This window comes from Panthera leo, chromosome B4 (genome assembly GCF_018350215.1).
Source record: "Panthera leo isolate Ple1 chromosome B4, P.leo_Ple1_pat1.1, whole genome shotgun sequence".
Taxonomy (NCBI): Eukaryota; Metazoa; Chordata; class Mammalia; order Carnivora; family Felidae; genus Panthera; species Panthera leo.
The window spans coordinates 7,502,790-7,521,614 of NC_056685.1; positions in this window are offsets into that span (position 1 = coordinate 7,502,790).

Sequence of the window (18,825 nt, forward strand, 5' to 3'; positions counted from 1 at the left end):
GCATCTGAGTGCTGGTGAACGTAGGGAGTCAGGGAGAATTGAAGGTCTAAGAACAGAGGAGCTGACCCAAGGAGTTCAAAGTTGATGTTGAGAGGTGCTATACACACAGCACCTCAACAGTCAGTTTTGACCATGGCGTTCTGAAAAGTGGAAACGATACACGTTCATTTAGTTGACACATTGAAAGGTGTGCAGAGTAAGGACTGACCAGAACAGATAGACTTAAAATGTCTTGAAAGAAACATGATTCCTAACATCCAACAGAGCAGAAGGGTAGACTAGCTCAGGATGAAGAAAAGTAGGTGGAGAGGAAGGGAGAATAACTTACTTATTTTCTCTATTGAGAGCATATTATGTATCAGATACCATGGATGGGCTCAGGGGACAGGAGTAACTGAAACAACTTGGTGAAAGATTGGTCCTGTTCTGAAGGAGGTTTCAAGCTACTGGGTTGTATAGGCAAGAAGAAGGTAATTAGAGGACAGTGAGAGAATGCTCAGTTGGGTAGGTATAGCATGCTACCCAGTCAGTTTGCAGAGGAGAGTTAATGGAGAGACCCTTCAGGGGACATTGACATCTATGTTGAGACTTCAAGGGAGGAAGGGTATGATCTGGGTGGGGGAGGCTCTGACTTCACGTGATCCAGGAGTTGGATGCATGGTTCTTTTTACATCCGCCTGGTGGATGGAAATGGGGAGCCAGTGAGGTTGGCACTGGAGTGAAAGGGATTGATAGGACTTGGCTTGTGTCTTAAAGGGATTCTTCTGGTCCGGAATGGACGATGAGTTGAAGGGAGGCAAACCTGATCTTGGGGAATACACTTAGAAGGCAGTGATGGTGATGTAAAGCAATGGACAGCTAACCCCAGGTCTTGGACATGCAGATTCATGGAAGCCTACGAACTGATGAGAAGGGAAAGAGACAGAATTAGCAGGAATGAGTAAGTCTTGAAGAAAACTGAGGCCGAGGATGGCTTCTCAGGTTTTGGTTTTGGCCACCGTGTGGATGGCTGTGCATGTCTTGAGATGGACAACATAGAAAGAGTTGCCATTTTCAGGACGGGAAGTGTGAGAGGGAAGAGATGGCAAGTCAGGTTTGGTTTTCTTCATTGTGAGAGTCTTGTGGGACCTCCAAATGGAATTGTCTCAGAGGAAGTTAGCAACGAAGAAATGGTAAAGATCTGGACTTAAGAAAATGGCGTGTGGGTCAGAGGACTGCAGAAGAACACTGGAAGACGGAAGAGATATGGAGCCCAATTATGAATTCAGAGACGTTATGTATACTGATGTAGGGTGCCAGGAACTCTAAAGAGGACAGATTGGTATTTTGGGAGGGTTGCTTTATATCTCTCGCTAAGAATCAGACCTTTAGTGGTGCTTAAAGAAAAATTTAGAAAGAAGTCATGGTGGCCACTGGCTCAAAACTACTGACTAGAACAAGGAGGGCATCTCATTTTGGTGCTGTCTTTCATTTTACACCAATCATTAGCTAGTTCTAGAAATCCTCCAGCTTTCATCTGTAAACGAAGAACAATACATCTACAGCACTGTATAAAGTTGATCACAATATACCTTATTTTTAAATATTTATTTATTTTTGAGACAGCGACACAGACAGAGCATGAGCAGGGGGAGGGACAGAGAGAGAGGGAGACAGAATCCGAAGCAGGCTCCAGGCTCTGAGATCATGACCTGAGCTGAAGTCGGATGCTGGACCGACCGAGCCACCCAGGCGCCCTGTCACAATATACCTCAAAACTAACAGCAGTGCTGATACTTTTAGGAACTCTTTACTACACTTGATGTAGGATTTCTAAAGGTAGTGTTTCTTTCACCTAACAATGACCATTCATATTTGTAAGGTAAATAATTTTGCACAAACACTTTCAAAGATATTACTTCACTTGGCTCCCACAGTCATCTAGTGAAATAGGTAAGAAAGTCATTTTGTTTTGAAGCTTTTATTTTAATCACATTGTGCTCATCACGACGAGCTCACTCTTAATCCCTTTTGCCTGTTTCACCCACCCCCACCCACTTCCCCTCTGGTGACCATCGGTTTGTTCTCTAGTTAAGAGTCTGTTTCTTGGTTTGCCTCTCTCTCTCCCCCCTCCCCCTTTTTGCTTGTTTTGTTTCTTATATTCCACATATAAATGAAATCGTATGGTATTTATCTTTCTCTGACTGACCTATTTTCCTTAGCATTATAATCTCTAGCTCCATCCATGTCATTGCAAATAGCAAGATTTGTTGTTTTTTTTATGGCCAAATAATACACACACACACACACACACACACACACACACCTACACACATATACACACACACACGTATATCTGCACATCTTCTTTATCTACCCATCTTTTGATAGATACTTGGGCTGCTTCCATATCCTGACTATTGTAAATAATGCTGCCATAAACATAGAGGTGCATGTATCCTTTAGAATTAGTGTTTTTGTATTTTTTGGGTGAATACTCAGTAGTGCAACTGCTGGATCATAGGGTACTTTTATGTTTAACTTTTTGAGGAACCTGCATACTCTTTCCCACAGTGGCTGCACCAGTTTGCATTCTTGCCAACAGTGCAAGAGGATCCCCTCTTTTCCACAGCCTCACCAATACCTGTTGTCTCTTGTGTTGTTAATGTTAGCCATTCTGACCGGTGTGAGGTGGTATCTCATTGTAGTTTTGATTTGCATTTCCCTGATGATGAGTGATGTGGAGCATCTTTTCACGTACCTGTTGGCCATCTGTACTTCTTTGGAGAAATGTCTGATCACGTCTTCTGCCCATTTTTCAATTGGATTAAATTTTTTTCTTTTTTGGTGTTGAATTGTATACATTCTTTATATATTTTGGCTACTAATCCTTTACCAGATGTGTCATTTGCCAATATCTTCTCTTATTCTGTAGGCTTACTTCTAGTTTTATTGATTGTTTCCTTTGCTGTGGAGAAGCTTTTTATTTAAGAGAGTCATTATTATCCTTCCAGTTTGACAGATGAGTAAAATGAAGTTGGGAGATGAAATGACTTGTCCAAGCTAGCTCCTAAGTGGCAGACTTGGAAATCTCTTTCAGGTTTCTGGACTATACATACAGTTAGTCATCTTACAACTATCACCTGACAGTCCATTGCTCTAGCTTTGTATTTCAAGTGAATGATTTAACTAGATCAGTTCACTTATTCAAATCAGCTAGTATAATCAATATCAGCCACACATTAGGCTGGGCATTTCCTAAGGCTCTGAACAGACATAAAGACAAATACACAACATCCCTGGGAACAGGAAATCTGTGTGAGGCATAGGAAGTAGAAATACCTGGTCGGTTAAAGAATGGCCATAGAGATACAAAGTGATAGCAATAAGTCAAGAGATCGTACAATGTGTGGAATAGATGATCAGTACCGTAGGGGTTCAGAGAGGAAGCCATTTGCAAAAACTTTCTGGAGGAAGCAGGACTTGGGTTTCGCCAAGAAGAGGATAAAGAAAAATGAAAACATCTCAAGCCAGGACACGTGGTGAACGACAGCAAAGAGGAGGGAGGGCCAAGACCCAGATGGCTGGAATGCACATTTATGCAATGACGCCATGTTGAAAATATTGTAAAGGGCAAGTGGGCCAGATGTTGGAGAGCTTTGAAATGTTAATCTAAAGGACCCAGAAAAGTTGTGGGGTTTTTTTCCTTAATTATTTCATCAGATTAGCTTTAAAATTACATAATTAGTTCAGTAAAATATTTCTGAAATTCCACTGTACAGATCAATTAATGCGGTCAAAGGGATCACTTTGCTCATTTTCCTAATCACTGCTTGGGAAAACCCTCGGGCTCTGGCAGAGAGCAACTGCATTTAAGCAACAAAAGTTTAATGCAGGATTTATGTGTTATTTTTTAATTGAATTGCTTGGGTTTTCAGAAAGCAATTTACTAAGGATCTTTGGAAACTGTTTTATCTGCTAATGGAGGCACACTCTTCAAACTTTTCTTGGGACTTTCCTTAAAATTTCTTTGAGGTTCATTCTTTGACACTCACTGGGATCAAGGACTAACACGTTGAAAATAGCAACTTTTTCCAACAAGAGAGAGCGAATGTCAGAAGCTGACCCTCGAGTCAGAAAGTAGGCAAGTCTTTGGCAAAGAGTGAAAAATGATTAGCCCACCTGGCAGTTTAAGTCACTTGTTTAAAACACATAAGCAGACAAACACACACCAGTACTCAAGGGAGCCACCCCCGAGGCCACCTTCGAATTTTATCAACACCACTATCAGGAAAAGATGATAAAAATAATTTTGTCTTCTGATCATTCCAGTGTGTATTAACGTCTTACAAATTATATAGCCAGTAGACACCTTTGGGTTATCTTCTGGAGATATCGGTGATATTACAACATTGAGGATGGCTCACCATGAACAGTGACAAGATGCTAAAAGCTTCTGTACCGACATATGATTAAGTAATGTTCAACATGTGCCAAAAACCTTTAATGCTGATGAATAGTTCTGAGCAGTTAAAAGGAAATGCATTGGCTGCACTTTTGCCTAGGCTCTGACACATGCATCAGGAAGGACATTCCACGGGCCCAGAGGAGCGCTGTGGCTGGTGGTGCTTCTTTGAAGGAGCAAAGCTTCCCAGCTAGACAAAGGTCTCAATGTCGCGTGATGAGACCGAGTCAGGTGCTCTTTTGCAAGTAAACTGAGCTCAAGTGGCATGTATGTGTATACATGGCCAATCCTTCTGATTCCAGGAAGAGGTAATTTGTACTGCTAGAGCACATGTAGATTCTTAAGAAGGATGGACTTCATGAAATTCAAACATCAGAGTTGAGGCATCTGGGTGGCTCAGTCCGTTAAGCATCCGACTCTTGGTTTCAGCTCAGGTAATTATCTCACAGTTCGTGAGTTCGAGCCCCGCATGGAGCTCTGCACTGTCCGTGTGAAGCCTGCTTGGGATTCTCTCTCTCTCTCTCTCTCTGTCCCTCCCCCACCCCTCTCTGAATAAACAAATAAACTAAAAAAGAAAAATCAGAGTAGCCGCTTTGACAGATTGTCCCTTTAAAACACTACCCTCATTTTTTCTTTTAACAGGCCAGGGTCATATAATACAGGATGATAAAAAAGATTTTGGCTTGAGTTATATGAACTATCTTGCAATTATCCCTGGCATTCAGTAATTCTGAATGAAGACATTTATTTTTTGATATGTTGATGATATAATGGGTCTTCGGTGGCTCTGGGGATAACTTCTAAGCCTATTTTCATTGTATATGACTCTGAACCATTGTATATAATTCCTGAATTCTGGTGGTTGATTGTGTTTACTCTCAGGAGCTCTGTTACTATGCTTCAACGGGAGGGTTATGTCACATACAGCTAGACAGTAGATGTTACCCTCCGTCCCCCTCCCTGCTCCACCAAGAAATTCACAATAGAGCCAGATTGAGCTTATGGGGTGCCAGTTTGCAACCTCCAATTCAGTTCTATTCTTAAAGGACTTACACGGACACAATTCTTCAGTGGCTGAGGTGGGTCAAAAACAAAAGTCCTCCAATTTCTGGTCTGAGACTTTTCCCACTGTATCATGCTCTCGGTTTTATTCTACATATTTCTTCCCTATCAAATGGATCTACTACACTGCATATTCTTTTGCCCTTAGGGAAATGAAATCTATCCATGTTCCAGATTGCTTTCTCTTAATAGAGCTTGGTTTTGTGGGAGTTGCCATCACATTTCTTAGGTTGCATATAAAAAGTTGAAAGATCTTGGTGCTTGATTTTAAATTAAAATAGTGGAGTCCTAGGAGAAATAGAAATAATTTATGGGAGAATGCCTTTGCCCACCGTCTTCACGATTTTTATTCTAATAACCACCTGACACGAATGCTTTGATGAAGGAGAGTGCAGGTAGATTAAAAATGGAAATGCCATTTTAATAATCCAGAAGTGAATTTTATTATTACTTTGTGGAGCAGAAACGTTCAGTTACCCACGACACCTATTCCCTTGTATTCCTTCGTAAGGGTCCCAGTCATTTATGTGTTTACCCCTCTTCCAGATGACAAAGGAGCAGACGACTTCGTTCTCCACTCTAGGAGCAGATCACACCTGATGGGGGACAATCTTACTGGTTCTCTTACTGGTCCAGGGATAGGTCTATGACTGGAATCCCCCCGACAGACTGAGGGAAGGACTTACACTCAGCGTTTGAGGTAGAGCCTTCTCTCTTCATCTTACTAGACAAAAACAAGAGAGCTCACAGCTCCAATTTCACCGACACCATCCGAGGACTACAGGGCAACCACCCGTAAGATGAAGTGGGTGTTGAGGACGGTAGGCAGGCAAGAGAAAGAAACATAGTCTTTGTTGACATTCTTGTGCCGTTGATCATTCTGTGCCTGGAAGCTTTCACTCTCCGGATTTGCAAGCATGTGAAACAATAAATGTCCTTGATATTGAAGGCATTTTGTGATGGGGCTTTCTATCATTGTGTGCTGGAAATATCGTAACAGATGTTCTCGTGGTGCTAGAAGAGTCATCAGGCTTACGTGGGGGAGGCTTTGGTGGAGCCGGTGCTGATTACCTGGCCTGATAGTCTCGCCTTGTATCTACCTCCCCATTGGGAACAAAAAACGAGTTCTGCACAGCCCTGCCACATCCATTGTGGGTCTGGAGATGCCCATTCAGGAGAAATGAAAGAGGGCCAGCAAATCTGAAGAGAGGCTTCAATAATAACCAATAACATCTTGCCAAAAAAGGAAATTATCAGAAACCGATACAAAAAAATTTTGAGTTTATTTATTTTTGAGAGAGGGAGGGAGGGAGGGGGAGAGAGAGAGAGAGAGAAAGAAAGAAAGAAAGAAAGAAAGAAAGAAAACAAGCTGGGAGGAGCAGAGAGAGAGGGAGACACAGAATCTGAAGCAGGCTCCAGGCTCCGAGCTGTCAGCACAGAGCCCGACGCAGGGCTCGAACCCATGAACCGTGAGATCATGACCTGAGCCAAAGTCGGATGCTCAACCAACTGAGCCACCCAGGTGCCCCAAAATGTGAGTAATTTTTAATAGAAATAGCTCTAGAGTTAATAGCTGCCTTGAACGGTTTACTCAACGTATTTCAAGAATGTTTTAATGACGGAGTCACGGTGGGGCACATACTTCATTCTGTGATTGCAGTCGTTCACTCTCTTAACATCAGACTGTTTGCAATCACTCTTGCCTCCAACATTCTTTCTCCTTCCTAATTGGGGCATCTAACTTACTGTAGTCTGAGAAATCAGATAAACATGGTCATCAGAACCGCAGGCAGATGAGGAATCAGGAGGGCCGGGGTGACCAGCCCACAACACGGAGGGCTGAGCTTTGGTGAGTAAGATCACAGGTGGGTTCCTTGTGGCTGTAGGGGCTCTGGGAGTCTGGCTTATTAGCTGTATTCTGTATGACGGTTTTCCTGAAGACTGAAAGAATTCATGAGATCATCTGTTCTGACCCTCTCCTGCTCTACCTGAGGAGAATGTGAGTCAGAGCTAATAACAATGGCTAATATTTATTAGGATTTTTGACGCTCCAAACAGTGTTTTATATTTATTATCTCATTTGCCCTTCTCCGCCACCCTGTGAGCTCTTTTTATTTTTTTTAAATGTTTTTAATTTAGTTTTGAGAGAAAGAGAGAGAGTGCAAGCAGGGGAGGGGCAGAGAGAGGGAGACAGAATCCAAAGCAAGGTCCAGACTCTGAGCTGTCAGTACAGAGCCCGACGCGGGGCTCAAACTCACGAACTGTGAGATCATGACCTGAGCTGAAGTCCGACGCTTCACCGATTGAGCCACCCAGGTGCCCCTACACTCTTACAAGAATACAGAGGCACGAGAGGTGAAGTAGTTTGCCTAAAGTTACACAACTATGAAGTGGTTGAGAAAGGATTCAAATCAACACGACTTGGCCAAGAGGGGCCCTTGAAACCACCCTGAGGAGACTTGAAGCAACTTGCCAGAGGTCTATCAGGAAATCAGTGAAGGGTAAAGAGTAGAATTCAGGTCTTGTGATTACCAGCCCAGGACCTTGTAAAAAAATGTGCCCTGATATCAATTATTGTAGTTACACACACGCACGCACACACACACACACAGACACACACACACACAACTAGTCATTCTGGCTCTCAAACTTTTCCAAAGTTACTTTTCAGATCACCTTTGTTCTTTTTCTTTAGCTCCTCTTCCAGCCACCCAAAAAATAATTTTTCAGGCAAGCATAGGGCTGGGATGGGGATTGGGGCTGTTTAGAATTCCGCTCTCTTGCAGAATTATCCTAAGGATAATGATCAGTGAATGTTCGAGAAGAAAAATACCTGGAAAAATCATCCTGGGTATTAGCTTCCCGATGAGAGACCAGAATTGGTGTGTAAAAGTTTTTATCAAGCTGGTGAATTCAAATATTTTCGAAGAGGCTATCTCTCATCAAAAGCTAATCAGTGGCTAATGAAGCCATTCCGGTCTTTCCCAAAGCTTCGCGATTAGAGGTCTCGCGAGGTGTCACCTTATTTCTTCTACGAGATTTTACAAAGCAAAGGCTGTATTTCTGTGAGGGTGTCTCCCTCTTCTGAGACTGTCAGCAGCTGTCCTAAGTATCTTCAGCCTTATCACATCAGGTTAAATCTTATTCGTAAGAACACCTGGCAGTCAACCACTGTTCACGTTTCTCCAGGAACTTTTATTAATAGCTCAGAAGATCTCTTTTGCACAGGACAGTTGCTGCACTCAATGACAGTGGCATGTTAAGTTAGCCGCTCTGCAGGTTTCTTTCTGTCAAGTCCGTATTTTCCATGTGCGTCATTCCTGATTGTTCACCTTTCACGTAACAGTGTTGTCATTTTGCGCCAACATTTCCAGGGAAATATATTTCCTTTGGTCAAGTGTAGGATGTGTGAAGGACTCATGTCTCAAGCGGGAACCGCCGTGGCCCCGGGGATATGCTCTCATACATCCCTTCAAAAGTGCGTGAGAAGGCGGTCCACTCAGTGTGGGCGGTGGTGGCATGAATCAGGCGTAGCCACAAACGCATCAGGGTCCTTGGCTCTTGCACGTTTGGCCCATCCACTCTTCTTCCCCCTCTTTTGCTAACCTTGCTCAGACCAAGCTTGGATCAAGTGCGCATCCGGGGCTGGTCTCTGAAACAGCAACATTGTGCTCTAGAATGCGTTTGTGTTTATTTTTGCGTCGCTGCTCCCATGGACGTGCATGTGTATACACACACACACACACACACACAGATGTGCACAGCCATCAAGCCCACTGACATACAGACACTGAGTCACATCACACAGACACACAAGCACCTACAGACACAACTGATAAAGAGAGACACAGAAATGCACGGACACATATAGGCAGATACACCCTCAGACGACACACAGATGAGCACACATATGTTTGGACACATGCGTATACGGACACATACAAATCCAGGCACACAAATATACAGATAAAGACGAAGACACGTGCGGGTCTAAACCTATCTCTGTTGGTCACATCTACTCGAATGAACGTTTGATCTCTCAGTGTGGGAAACAGAAATCCGGACGTATGAATTAGATTAGGTGTGGCCCTTGAAGTTTGCGATGTAATGAACTTTACATTGTCCGTATCGAGGTAGGAGAAACACCTCTTGGGTTGTGCCTGGAACCCAGTGGCCTCTGTGACCACTGGAAGGAAGACTCCAATTCTGTGTTTGAAGTGGAATGGGGAAGAGCCAAGGCCGAAGCAATGGGCAAAAAAACTAGGCGGTTGGTCTCGCCTGGCCCTTTTCCGTGAAGTCTGGAAGCTGTGGTCCTTCACGTGCTTTGACATCTGTTCTCCTTCCCTGAAGGGAAGGGGGAGGCGGAGAAAATCAGGCTGAAGAGAAGACTGCGCAGGAGAAAGTTGCTCTCATGGCTCCGCAAACACATGGAGTTACGTTCCCAAGTCGTAAATGTATTTGGATGTGCCTTATCTAATTAGAACTACATGGCTGTAACTTTCTTCTTTCAGTCAGCACGCCTATCCGAGTTTCCATCTTTGTATCTGCTCTAACAGATCTTTCTAAAACAACTTTCACCATCGTATATAAGTGCTTCATTTGAGAGCTGATTATTAAGTCCAGGAAATACTGGCTTGCGTATTCCCTGTTTCCCAATAGGCGTTCTGTTGAGGATATCGTTTCATAGCATTGTGGTTTGTTTTGATGGGTGAGTGGGAACATTTATTTGCTTTCTGAAGTGAGAGTAGATACCGAAGCGTGAGGTAAATCTGATAGTGAGGAAGACAGGGAAGCAATCCAATAACCGTTATAAGTAGTAGCTGCTACGTATTGATCACGTATCATGTGTCGGCCTCTATGCCAGGGGCTTTGCTCTGCACGCATTACCTTCATCCGCACGGCAACCCTACAAGGTAGGGTACTGTTGTTTCTATTACGTGGACGTGGACGTGGACGAGGAAACCCAGCTCAGTGCTTCTTGGATCTGAAACATAGTTATCCATATGTGGCTTGAGGTGTAGAAAATTCGATACACGGATTCAGAGTCTCAGGGTTTAATGATGGATTGGGGGCAATCACTCCTCAAGCCCATTTGCCATTTTTCCCCCCATGACTTTTTGTACTTAGAATTTTTACCTGGACCAGATTTCGCAAGTGTTCTAACTGCACCAAAACTGCTAAGCAATTGCTCGTGACTTGTTTTCAGCAGAACGGTAGGAGTTCAGAGTGTAAATCTGGAATCGAGCTGCCTGGATGTCCGTTCTGTGTCACTTACCTGTTGTGCATGTGACCTTGGGCAAAACAAGCAGTTCTCTGCACCCTAAGGTTCCGGTCTATAAAATGGGGGTAATTAGAGCACCCACAGCACTGAAGTGTGATGAGGGGTTCACGAGTGGCCCGGAGCCAGCTTCTCAGAACTGTGCTTGGCATACAGTGAGCAACATGTCAGTGTCAGTGATTATCATTTTTATTTCTGGCCACAGTTTGGGTTCCTCATTCCCTTACAAGTTGCTGGAATGTCCTTCCTCCAAATGTAAAGGTGAAGAAGGGAAAAAGACATAGTCCTTAATATATGTCTCAATGGATCGGATGCTAAGTTGACAACTTCTCTCAAGCAACATCTTCATTATAAAAGGAAGGGCTAAAGAAAAAGAGTCTGTGGTCCTAAAGGGCCCCTCAGTCTCAGACACCCCTGATGAGCGAGATCATCTGGCTGAACCTTGAGGGTAGTGGAGGAGGCAGGAGCGTTCAAGGCCATGGTCTTCCTTTTGTTAAATGGGATGAAAGTTGATCGACTAGTAGTACCTATGGCAACAGGTTAGTCAAACTGAGACTTGACGAAGAGACTGATCATAATAAGGTAACAAGAAAAACAAGCAAGACATTTGAGTGGCAAGGTTGTGTGGGTGGGAGGCTTGCTGTTGAAGTAACTGATGCTGTAACTTTATTGCACTATTATTTCAGTCAAGGGAAATATCTGTGACAAGCCAAGACAGGGCTGTGAAACAATACACGCTTACTGTTCTGTTCTTTCTCTCTCTCTCCCTTTGTTTCTTTCTTTCTCTTTTTCTCTCTCTCTCTCCTTTCCTTTTTTTCCTTCCTTCCTTCCTTCCTTCCTTCCTTCCTTCCTTTTCTTCTCTTTCTCTCTCTCCCCCCTTACCCCCTTTGTCTCTTTCTTTCTCCCTTTCTTTCTCTTTCTCTTTCTCTTTCTTTCTTTCTTTCTTTCTCTCCTTTCTTTCTGTCTCTCTCTTCTTTCTTTCTTTCTTTCTTTCTTTCCTTTCCATTCGTTTCCCTTCCTTTCATTTCCCTTCCTTTCCCTTCCTTTTCTTTCCTTTCCTTTCCTTTCCTTTCCCTTCCCTTCCCTTCCCTTCACTTCCCTTCCCTTCCCTTCCTTCCTCTCCTTCTCTTCCCATCCTTCCCTTTCTTTCTCCATCCTTTTGTTATTTTTATTTTTTAGGTGGGGAGTCAGCTCTTCTATGTTTGCAATAGCCATGGAAATGACCTTGGTAACCCACATGCATTGTGGGCAGCTGCGAAAGTATGGGTTTCTATCCGCCACAGGGCTAAAGAGACATTCCTGTCAGAGCTGAATTGTGAAAAATGTACTGCGGATAAAGTGTCTGAATACATTAAGTCAATGTTAGAAACAAGTAGAGAATTGTGGAAGAAGTTTGGGCGAGAACGGCGAGACATAACAAAGGAACTTAAAAAAAAATGACGAGTTGAATGCAGTCTTCGCTTCTTCATTAACTTTGTTTTTGCGAATCTGCACTGACTTGTTACGACTACCATTACTGTGATATCAGAAGTGTATATGCAGAAAAGCAGAGCGTAATTATTCAGCGTGCTCAGAGATTTCCTCAACACCCCCGCCTCGTCCTTCCGAGAGCAGTCAGCACATCCAGCTTCAGACATTTCTACAGGGAGGAAATAAGTCAAATCAAGCAAATTGAAAACCTAACAAAAGGAAAAACACCTCTGAATGTTTGTTTCTGTTGCTACTTCCTCTGTGATGGCGATCTCACCTCTCAGCTTTTCACTGGCTAGAGAGTATCTTCAATGAAGTAAGGTGGGTCAGGGACAATGAGATGTGAGGGTAAATCCTTAACATCAGAAATAATTATTGTCCTACCCCCCACTTCCCTTAGATCTGTAACTGCTCAACCTGTGTAATTTATTCCTTTCCCGGCCACGTCGGGAGCCTGTGATCTCACTTTTTTAGAAATGCCGAAGGATGTATTTATTGCTACAGTTATATTTGTGTACCTTTCATGTGTCACTTTTTTGGCAAAGATGCTCTCATGTTTAAATCTCATCTGCTCACGGAGATTATAAACTCCTTGAGGGCTGGACCGTATCTTAGGCTGATTTTTCTCCTTGTGGCCATATGCTACATATACTCGTGGGTTCTCAGTGGGTATCTGATGCCTGACCGATGCTACGCTGGGGCCCTCTTTTTCACGTGGGTTTGTACGCATGGGTTTCTCGTGTCCAGGGGCTGCGCGGTCGCCATTTACTGGACGTTTCCGCTGGCCGCAAAAGAAGCGTGAGACGCTGGGTCCTCTGTCTGGCTGGACTCTCCCCCGTCTTAGTGATTTGGTGTGCCGAACCCCGGGACTGTTCGCATTTGAAGCAACCCCAGGTGTGTTCTGCTGGGAGTCCGGGAGACATTATGCTCTTGCCTATAAACTCTCCCTGGATTTACAACATCGCCTGGCTCGCGCTGGTGGCCTCGCAGGGGTGGGGATGGGGAGAGGAGAACAGATGAAAAATAAGTTCCTTGGCTTGCTGTTTGATCTCACTTCTCACTTTCCTGCAGCCAAATCCAGAGAAATGAGGAAAAAGCAGACACAGTTTGGGGGTTAAACCTTATTTTCACAATGGATCGGGGCTCTCTGGAAGTCTTTAAGCGTTCTCTGTCTATAGGTAAATAAAAACAAATGGAGAGGCAGTTACATTTCCTTTTTTATCTCCATTTGGAAATAGACTTAAGGTACTACCGTTGACCTCAGCCTATGAATATCATGTGAACAATTTTCCAGACTCTCGCTTTTCATTTTAAAGCCAATCTTTGAGTGGGCATGTTCAATCACAACATGCAGGTAACAAATAAGCAAACAGACAAGGTCGAATTTATCACCGAGTGTTCAGGCCATCTGCTAACAGGTCCAGGTATCTGATTCCAAAGCAAACATATCATATAGCTATTAGGATCCCCTAGAGGCATTTAAGCTAAGTGAAAGGCCAAGCAATGATCTGGGATACAGATTGCCACTGTAGTCAAAGTCACTAAAATTTCTAGAGGTGGAAATTTCATTTTGTTACTTTGGCATTACATTATTTATCATGGTTTTTCCCTTTGTGAAGTTTTATGGACATGACGATTATTGAATTGGATATACAGATAAAACTCATAATGACAGTAATTACCGTTCGCTCCCTGCTTGTCGCCGGGTACTTCTGGAATATTGACTGGCCTCTCTGATCTAAAAATCCCTTCCAGCTTCTGTGAGCACAGGCCAATCAGCCAACTGTACCTCAGTTTCTGTGTTTGTAATAAGGCGATACAAAGCCATTGATTTATTCAATATTGCTATGTTTGTGATATACCAAAACAGAGTATTACTATGGTCGGTGGTAGTAGCAATTTACTCGGAAGAAGTCTCTGGGAGAAATACCTAGAATCTTAATTGCACGGTGAGATAAGACACTGCACCCCCCTGCTTCAACTTCATGTGGATTTGGTGGAGACGGGGGGTAGGAAGGGCTATTTGACTTATAAGAGGTATTACCTTAGAGGAGATTGTAGTACAGTGAGTTTGTAGGAATTGGCCCAACTGAACTCATCCTGTTTTGTTTTGTTTTTTCTTCTTTACTTGTTTGTTATGTAAACTTCTGCGTTAGGCAGCCTGGATAACTTTGTCTTCTCTACCAAACATCAGAACTTATCAATTATTGTGATGTGGGGTAGTTGGACACGGTTTTCTTAATCAAATAGTGACAAAAAGATAATCATTTTCCTACGACATATTTCTTGGCGTTTCTTGGCTTTGCAATGAATATTTTTTTCAGTTCAGAAGTAATAATCCTGAAAAGAAAGCACTATATTTTTTTGTAACTGCTCCTTTCTATCTCACTCAAAGCAACATACTCTTACCAGCTTTTGTCTTTAGAAGCTGCGTTCTTGGACTCCTACCCGAACATCTATACAAACACACACAGTGCTTAGGCTCCCATCTACACGATACACGAAATTCACTACATTGGGCTAGATTCTCATGAGATGCCAAGTAGCTGGATAATTAGATATCATTATGTGACTGCATAATTTTCTCTTTCATTTAACATTGTTTAGCAGTTTTGGTTTGTTTTTTGTTTTTTTTTTTTTTTTTGACCACTATGTTTGGGGCTCTTTGCTTATAATTTCTGTCCTGGATACTTCCCTAAAGCTTGTGAGACTGCTTTTAAAAATATTTGCGTATGTGTTTGTGCATGTTTGAACTGCACACCAACTCCTGGTGGGTTGTGCTATCTCTAAATCTATACACCAGACCTCAGAAAGTCTCCAAGGAAAGAGATCACTGTGCTTCTTGGAGATACATAATAGAGATCGCTCTCTTTCTTCATTTGGGGCATTTTGTTATTTCCAGCACTGAATCTATTCAAATTAAGTTGGATTTCCCAAACTTGCTTGATCATAAGCAACGCCTGCAATGCTTACAAAACTGTATATGTTCGGGACTCCTTTTTAGGGATTTTGATTCCTTGGGTCTAGGGCGGTGCTCAGGAATGTGTATTTTCAACAAACATCCTGGGAGATTCTTAGACTTAAGCAGGTTTGAAAAGTGTGCCTACCGAATAAAGACCGGAGTCACTACATTCTCAGGAACGAAGTAGCCACAGAGAATTCAGCTGATTAATTGAGGTAGCTTTACAAAATCATTCTGTAGCTTCAAATAATGTTTAAATAAAAAAATTAAACAGCCTACACATGCCACCAAATTGGGGGAAAAGATCCTTTCCTTTTGGTCTTTGTGAAACCATTATGTTCTTAGAAGACTATCCAGCGACAGCGTCAGGAGCCCTAAGACCATGGTGGTGGCCTTCAGGGTCACCGTAGGCGAAACAGTCCCAGACTGGTTGTCAAAACACCACCCAGTTCACTCAGTCGCTTGCCTCGCGGTCCAGGTTTCTGGCAGGAAGAGACTCCCTGACCACCGTCCATCTCCAGGGACAATGTTCATACTTGGTTGAGCAGGGGGAGTGGGGACCCTCCCTGGGGGTGCCCAGGGAGGTGCGCAGGGTTTTTACTCCACTGGTGAGAGTGCACAATTAGAATGGCAGAGGGGGGAAGCGACTGTGCCTTCATGGGTGACCTCGCGCATCCTGAGCTGCTGTTTTCACCCTCCCTGGCCCTCCCTCTATTGTGAAATCACGGCCCAGCTCGTTTTTCTTGCCCGAATCCACCACGGCCAGGCCCACATACGTGGAAACCAAACTGACTTCCTTAAAGTGCGCAAAAAAAAAAAAAAAGAAAAAGTTGACTGGATGTTTTCTCCTCCGTTTTCACAATTTTATTAGTCTTTAATAAGCGTTTTCTCAGAGCTTGGCAGTTTCCGAGTGTTTTAAAATCATTTTTACTAGCTACTTCGAACCCACACCTGTGTGGTAAGTCTGTGCTTTCAGCCATGTTTTTACAGGAGGTGTGGGACCCAAAATGAAAAGGAAGAGACACAGAATTTCACTCTGAGGCTCCGTCCCTGGCTCGAAACCACAGGGGCAAAGGGAGGACCTGCCTGCTTATTCATGTTCTGCGTTATATGAGCGGTAGAAGGGAGGTGGTTCCAAAATACAGAAGCTTTCATTTTGTTTTGTTTCCAGAAAGAAAGCTTCCTTGGAAAATAGACTTCCAGTAAGTTTAGGAAACCGGAGTCTGCCCCTTCAGGTTGGCTGTATTGCTTGAAAACAAAACAGAACGAAAAGGCCGACAGAACTTTGTAGAAACTGCTATGTAAATTCCAGTTGCTGAGAATCCCTTCGGCCGTGGGACTTTGCGGTTCTGACGCATCCCTATCATGATATAATGATGTGTGTACCTTTTCTTTACATGGAGGTCGTTTGATTCACAGAAATGTAGGCTCGTGATTAAGATCTAGGAATTTTCTGGGGAACTTTCTGAGTCTCCAACCCTCTCCTGGAACCACTCCTTCACATTTGGCCTACTGGAGCTCTCGCAAAAACTAATTATCGCAATTCCAAAGTGAGTTCTGAATAGTTCATTACTTAACCCTTCTCTAACTCAGTAGCCTTCTCTAGTCACTTTATCGCGTCATTTATGGGGTTTTTGGGAACACAACCAGAGGATCCACAACCGTGAGATGAAGCTGTTAGCACTGAATTAATAAAGAATGTACTCACGTAAGGTCACTTCTCTAGTGAAATGTATACGCTTATAAAAGCATAGCTTTTCTTTCCCCTCCAATTGATCATTGAAAAATGAATTGATAGTTCCTTGCTCATTAAGAAATGTTTCAATATTAAGCAATATTTTGACAAATGGAGAAGACTCAAGTTACATAAAGATTTGTGGAGTTATTTTATTTGCATACACGTGTATTTCTACTTTATTTTTACAGGCATAATTTTTTTTTTTTTTTTACAAAGTAGTAATGCAATTTTCGTGACACTGGAGGGTGAATTTATCTCTCTGCCTTAGCTGGACTGAATTTAACGTTACTTCTTATGCTCTACCTTTAGTGTATACGGTTATAAAACACGCAGTCCAGCAAAAGGGAGCCCAAGTCAATAAAACACTTCCAGTACATGGAATTAATGAAAATGGAAAATATTTATTTATGGTTAATACCTTGTTAATTGAGGGAATTGATTTCCTTCCTCAAGGCAAATATAAAAATTCATACTTAAGAACACGTATTTTCTTTTTCCATTCACTGTGAGTCCACAGACCAAAAACATGCAACACATATTTTTTTTGTGAAAAATATGAAATTATGTGCATGCATCTAACTAAAATAAAAGACAAAATAGATTCAACATTTTTTTAAGTTTTTCAATGCAATCACACATACTATTATACGTGTTAGCATATTTTTATTTACTTTGTTCTGATAATGTTTTTGCTTCATACTTTCTAAAAATGTTTTACCTTTATGCCAAATTATGCACTTCAAAATGATGCAGTAAAAAGTCCTTCTGTATTTTAGCAATTACTCCATTGAACAACTTTTGGAGGGGTAGTGTGAGAGAAGATAATTTCGCCCAAAGAGGCTGAATATAATAAACTAAATAAATAACTCAAGAAGCTGAAATTTCTTAAGTGGAGTTTGGTGAGAATTGTAAATTAAACAGGGGAAGCATCGTTCCATGGTCACTTTTACATCAAGTACGTGCCACTGACATCAATTGTTCTTTTTTGTCTGTCTCTGTCTTTTAATTAATGTTGATCCTCACCATTAGTATCGACAAATTGACGTTTGTGCCCTATTGTCTTGTCACGGAACTTTGTGTTATCAGTGGATGGGCCTGGGTGCTGGTGGCCTCTTCTCGTGCTGAGATCTCTTCGCAGGCAGAGTGGAACTCTTCTGCCGGTTTGTGAATCACGGCTTAGGTTTTGCAACTTTGCGATTTCTTCTGTGGCAGAACTTTCGAAACTGTCTTTTGCAGCAAACGTTCAACGGCAATATCTCTTTTGTTTCTTTCTGTTTAATTAAATGGGGAAAAGAATAAGAGAAAAAACGGCGGAAGGCCAACTATCTTGTAAAAAATAGATGATTTCACTGCAACTGGGATTGGCCTGTGTCGTATCTTCTAAGCTCGTTGTTGTACGGCAAGGGGAAGGGCTTTAGCTGTGAAGTAGTGATTTCTCCAAATTCTATGGGATCCAATAGTCAAGTGCACCATCCAGGAATGACAGTGATAAAGATGTAACTAGCCATCATTACATCATTGTAGTCAAGTTTGCTGTACTGCCTAGGAATAAACACATTTCTGTTTTTCAGTATCTTTGAAACTCAGGGCCAGTCTGTGCGAGTCAATTGCTTAGGCAGGTCTTTAGAACGAACGCTCGTTTCCTAGGGCAAGAGGATCAGACTGGGAGAGTTAATTTACCTGTGGTAATGAGCCTGACGGAACGAATCCAAAATGCTAACCGTGTATGCAAGGAACACAGAATGGAAAGTGTCAGCGACCAAGGTGGCTTTACCCCCGGAAAGAAACACACAGACCCCTTCCAAAAATTCAATCTCAAGACATGCAAACAAAGAGAAACCCAAGACTCACAGTTCATTGGAATTCACAAG